This window comes from Notechis scutatus, chromosome 6 (assembly GCF_049901735.1).
Source record: "Notechis scutatus isolate UNSWTSFEM ecotype Mainland chromosome 6, rNotScu1.2, whole genome shotgun sequence".
Classification (NCBI taxonomy): Eukaryota; Metazoa; Chordata; class Lepidosauria; order Squamata; family Elapidae; genus Notechis; species Notechis scutatus.
Genome location: NC_142014.1, coordinates 16693464 through 16699463, shown reverse-complemented (window position 1 = coordinate 16699463; position 6000 = coordinate 16693464). Strand labels below are relative to the sequence as shown.

The 6000-nt window shown below is 45.3% G+C and overlaps 1 long non-coding RNA gene across 1 annotated transcript in view; it reads right to left on the bottom strand.

Moving 5' to 3' along the window:
- LOC113422938 (uncharacterized) overlaps positions 1 to 6000 on the bottom strand; it is a 66188-nt gene that overhangs the window by 23962 nt on the left and 36226 nt on the right. The window contains exon 3 of the long non-coding RNA XR_003372315.2: positions 3642 to 3687. This is a non-coding gene — a long non-coding RNA (uncharacterized LOC113422938). The remainder of the gene's footprint in view (positions 1 to 3641; positions 3688 to 6000) is intronic.

Below are 6000 nucleotides of genomic sequence, written 5' to 3'. Positions count from 1 at the left end.
CACATCAATATGACATTATATGGTTTGTTTGTTTATACAACCACCCATCTTACCTAGTGCCTCTGGATGATGTAAGTAATAAAACAGTCAGAAAACAGGAAAATAAAACCATTAAAACTACCAATTTAAATTAAAAACATAAAAACAAGATCAAAAAACCAAATGGTGTAACACCTAGAAAGAGTGCATTTCAATTAGCTCTGTCATAGAGCCATTCATCAATCAATCATTAATATTAACATTTAATTAATTGTTGTACATAATTAATCCTAATTAATTATTAATCCTAGTTAATTATTGATAATTAATCAATGGGACAGTTAAACATAGGGAAATTTGGAATGTTCAGTCATTTCGTTTTAGGAATCAGGTGTTTTCCTGTTTGGAGAGCATTAGTAGAAGCTTTCTTGCTACAGATGTCATCATGGAAGAGTTTTAGTCATCTCAGGGCATTTGTAGAAAATGATGCTGCACCAACTTCCTGATTAAACTCCCAAAGCCTAGATTAAAATAAAGGCTGTGCTAATGTTCTTCTGGTGTAAAATCCATATATATGCAATTCTCTGCTTTGCTCTAATACTTGAGTGGTCTCCTAATCAATATCATAATTTCCTTTATTTTTTTCTCAGATTATGTCCGTAATAGTATTTTCTAATATCAAAGTGAAATATAGAAGACAAGCAAACAAGCAAACAAAATATATGAACAAGCAAACAAGATAAATTAATGAATTACTTTCAGCTTCATCATTATCATCGTCATCATTCTTTTCTGCATGAACCAATTCCTATTTTACTAAGAAAGGACTCCAACTCTTCTATGTTAGCTCACAGATTATAGGCTGCCATTTCATATATATTTCATTTCAGGGGCAATGAAGTAAATCAGAAGAGGATTCCAGTCTCCTTTAGATGTCCTTTATACTGAAATCAATATTTCTATTCAGCTGGTTTTCAACATCTTATTTGTTAGTAATGAGTAGCATTCTCTAAACCTATGGTTGGCTGCACTATTTATTTTGTTAGAACTCAGCTGCAAGAAAGATTTCTCTTTCGATGGCTTTTCTTAACTCCCATTTTCTGTGATCTAGAATCAGGTTATTTTGGGGATATTTGGGAAGAATGAGGATGAAGACATGCTTCTGAGATCTGGCATCAAATACGGGGGAAGAAATAATTGCTTTCAGTTATCATTTCATTCTAACGTTATTAGAGCTTATATTCTGGAATTCTGAACTGTCTTTGTCTCCTAGTTTGGTACAATTTTCATTGGTGAATACGCAAGTGATCGTGCAATCCAAAGGCCTGGCTTTTAAAGCATTAGCATTTATATAGAAATACACATGTGAGAGATATGCATTATAAATGTATAAGACACAGACCCATCTACACAAGTCTTCAAAATAACTAGTTTTCAAAAACATTGCAACAATATATACAAATGTATATTTTGGCTACAAACATCAAACTGATTATTAAGTAGTATCTAAGACAGACAAACAGACAAACAGACAAACAAACGATAGATAGATAGATAGATAGATAGATAGATAGATAGATAGATAGATAGATAGATAGATAGATAGATACCCTGTTTCTCACAAAATAAGGCCGGGCCTCAGTTTTTTTTGACCCCTGAAAAAATGGCTAGGCCGTCTTTTGGGGGGTGATTTAATTCCCCCCCCCCCCTTGCATCCTCGGGCAGGCGGGCTTCAACGACTTGGATGTTGACTTCGGCGTTGGTGGGGCACTTTGTATTGGGAGACCTTCCGCCACCATTGCTTTCCCTTCTCCCCATGCTGCTGCGGCATTTAGAGCAACGCCACGGCATTTGGTGCAGCCACGCACAGCCAGCCAGGGCTCTTCCCTGCAACCGGAGCCCGGTGGAGACACTCGGTTTCAGGCGCTCCTGTTGCTGCCTTCCCTTCGCCTTGAAGGCAAAGCCAATTCTTTTAAAAACGCAGCCCTACTAACCGGTACAACAAAGCCTCCCTGCCCGAGGGCAGCCCAACCACATGGGGAGGCGAATCTCCCGGAGCCACAGCGCAGGATCGGCCCACCCCAGGAAAAGCTCCCAGACACCATCCCTGCCTCAGACAATCACATATACATAAAGTCTTCATAATCTTCCAGGTAAGGTGTACGCATGTCACAGTGTATCAAGTCACTTTTTTGTGAGAAAAATAGGAGGAAGGAAGAGTATTGGATATGTTTGTGACCTGTAGTTGTTTATTTAAAAAATAAAGGTGGGATATAAATAAAATACAAATAAATAAAATTTCATTAATTTACATTATTTTCCAAAAACTTATTTGATGTGTTGGAATTAGTTTTTTTAAAAAAACATTCTCAGTCTGAAACTAGGGAACTTATTTGTATTTGCCTTGTTAGGTTTATATAATACCTTTTATTCATAACAATATCCATGTGAGGTAGGCTGGACAGAGAATGACAGTGAGCTTCAATGGTTGAGGATAAACTCAAAACCTGGTTCTCTCTAAGCTTAGCCTTAACCCCAGTCTTATCCATTATAGTATACTGATACATCTTAAGTTTTTCTGAGGTTGTCTCAAAGATGCTTTTTTTAAAAAAGGCAACTAGATTGTTTGTTTGCTTGCTTGGTTTTGAGGAAGAAGAAGATGTTCCACTTCTCATCCAAGAAGCTTCATCAGTTGTGAACGGATGGTAGGAGGGTAGGAAGATAGGTTCTGGCAAGCTGGGGAGGGGATGGAAGGATTGTATTTCTTAACAGAATCTATCTGGTCATTACCTGTCTCTCTGAGACCACTTGGAGGTTCATTAGTGCCTTAAGGGTCACCTGAATCAGAGCGCAAATGTGGAATCTTCTTGGAACTGCTGAAAATACTGTGTTGTAGACATGTGATAGATAGTGTCATATTCCTCCTCTCTGTGTTGAGGGAGGGCTGTTCAGTTCTTTGTTGTTGTTAGTTGTGAAGTCGTGTCCGATCCATAGCAACCCCATGGACAATGTTCCTCCAGGCCTTCCTGTTCTCTACCATCATCTGGAGTCCAGATGAAGTCTTTTATGCTTTTTTCAAACCTTTGAGACAACTTTGACCTGGATGACTGAAAATCTTCACAGACATTCTTCTGAGGTTCTTTATAGCATCTCTTCTCCTGACATAAGACCCAACTGAGGACTTTGAAAAAACCTTATTGATGATATCTGCCTAGTTCTGGATTACCTTACTGAGGAAAATTTATATTTTCCCAACTATGCTCTTTTTTGCACCAAAATCAATCAATTCTAGGCATTATAATTTGCTCCTTGGCATTTATTTTAATCTTTGCATTTTAATGTTAACTTGCATTATATTGTGGGTTTTTTTAATCTGTTTTTTTTTTTTTTCAATTTAGCCTGCCATGAAAACTTGGCTTCAGATGATGTAACATTTCCAGATATATTCTTGTGATAAAAGCAGTCATCAGGAACTAAGTTTTTTCTAGCTTCTTGAACAGGAGTTTACCTTGAAGGATTTTTAAATAAAACAAAGAAAAGAATGGCTCTGATTCTCTTTCTATTACTTAAACTCTCTGCTGGAGATCCATCCACTATTTATCATTTTATTGACAATGTACTCCCCCAATATTTAAAAACACATTTGTATTCAGAGCACTTACATCAGCTTTTATTCTGTCAGGTGCAACAAATTTCCACGGAATTCCCCTAAAAAATGACAGAAAGAAATAATATTGCTAGTTCAGTGCTAATCTTCTAACAACTCTTATAATACTAACAAATAGGATGCCTCAGCAGTATAGTATTGTATGTTTTTTCTTTTATGTACACTGAGAGCATTTGCACCAAGACAAATTCCTTGTGTGTCCAATCATACTTGTCCAATAAAGAATTCTATTCTATTCTATTCTATTCTATTCTATTCTATTCTATTCTATTCTATTCTATTCTATTCTATTCTATTCTATTCTATTCTTATGTGTTGTAGACATTCAAAATTGGTAATATAACACCATGAAGTCTCTTCTCCCAAAAATAGCACATTTTCCACATTTAAATTAATTTTTAAATGGAAAAATAACTGGAACATCATAAGACCCAGGTCTTAAGGTAAAACCACAAAATGTCTTGTGTGAAAGAACCTTAAATTCTTACAAGACCTTTTGTGAGAACATCAATATTTTGCATGATATCTGTTGTATTAGTCTAGACGGACACACCAGGCAGACACAGGAGCTGAAGAATAACGTTTCTTTATTTGAAGTAGTAACAGATTAACGTGGCTGCCCAGCTGGGCTGGCAGCCGGCTGGCTGGAGCCGAGCCCCAACTCCCCAGCTGATGCCGTTTGACAGCTCCTTATATAGTCTGCTGTCAAGCGGCACCAACCAATGGGAACAGTAAGATGGTCCCGCTCAAAATGCGGACCAGGTTGAAGACTTAGCTAGTCAGGGACACAACACCCCTTTCCCTAGCTAAGGACATGCGCTGCCCAGCCTTTTGGAAACACAATGGTATAACCAGGAAATTGGAACTAGTGAGGAAATTGAACTAGTGGCCAGGACGACACCTGGCCTGGGAAGGAGACCCTGACAAACGTGGCAAGCAACCCTGCCCAGGTGACCTCCCGCCTGTGGCGGAGTAGGGGCCCCCACATCCCAAGGGTTGTGGGTCAAATACTGACAGCTGCCTGCCTTGGAACCAACGCTGCAGAGATGGCAGGTCTAGCTGTGGCTTGCACAAAAATTGGCACCCCACCTGTCACAAGGCAGGAGCCTGAGAAGGGAACCAGATAAGATGGTGAATAAACCTGTCTGGTGACTGCCTGCATGGGGTAGGGCAGAGGTGCCTGAACCCTAAGGCTGGAGGCTCGTTGTGCTCTCCTGGCCCCCTTGGGACAAGAACATCCAACCTCCCACCTACCTAGCTTTCGCCCCCTGGGGAGTGTAGTACTAATGACCAGGGAGACAAGCCAAGGTGGGAGAGACCCTGGAGGTGGGTGCATGGAACTTCCTTGTTCAACGCCTGACACCCCCCTCCCCCTAAATACCGGATCCATCCCCCCAGAGCCATTGGAAAGGGGGGGGCAGAGAGAATTTTATTATCTGCATCTCTGCAGAGCCAATGGCTGCACCCATGTCCACAATGGTGAAAAGCCTGAAATGGAGAAAGGCCTGGAGCTGAACGCAGCAGGCCCACGAAGAGCTGCACCCGCAGTAGGCCCATCGCTCGGCAGCCGGTGGAAGTCGAGGAGGCGCTCGGGCTGTCGGCGGCCACGGCGGAGGCGGCAGCGGCGGCGACGGCCGGGACGGGAGGCGACTGCAGCGGAGGTCGCGCGGCGGCTGCGGAGAGAGACGACGGCTGCGGATGCCTGCGGGCGGCGGCGGCAGAAGAAACGGAGAGCCGCGGCGGGCGGTAGCGGGAGGCCGCGGAGGCGGCAGAAAGAGCAGAGGCGCGGTGGCGGCGGCGGGCGGCGGCGGCGGAGCGAGGCGACGGCTGCGGAGGCCCCGCGATGGCGGCGGCAGAAGAAACGGAGGCGCGGCGGCGGCAGGAGAGCGGAGGCGGCGGCGGCGGCAGGAGAGCGGAGGCCGCGGCGGCGGCAGCGGAGGCCGCAGCGGCGGCTGAAGAGCGGAGGGCGCGCGGCGGCTGAAGAGCGGAGGCTGCGGCGGCAGGAGAGCGGAGGCGCGCGGCGGCGGCAGGAGAGCGGAGGCGCGGCGGCGCGGCGGCGAGCGCGGCGCGGCGGTAGAACGAGCAACGGGCGGCGCGTTGAAGAGCGGAGGCGCGGCGGCGGCTGAAGAGCGGAGGCAGCGCGGCGGCGGCAGCGTAGGCCGAGGCGGCGGCAGAACGGATGGCGCGGGCGGTAGCAGCGAGGCGCAGCGCGGCTGAAGAGCGGATGACGCGCGGGCGGCGGCAGCAGAGGCGCACCGCGGCTGAAGAGCGGAGGCCGCGGCGGCGGTAGCGGAGGCCGCAGCGGCGCGAAGAGCGGAGGGCGCGGCGGCGGTAGCGGAGGCGCAGCGGCGGCT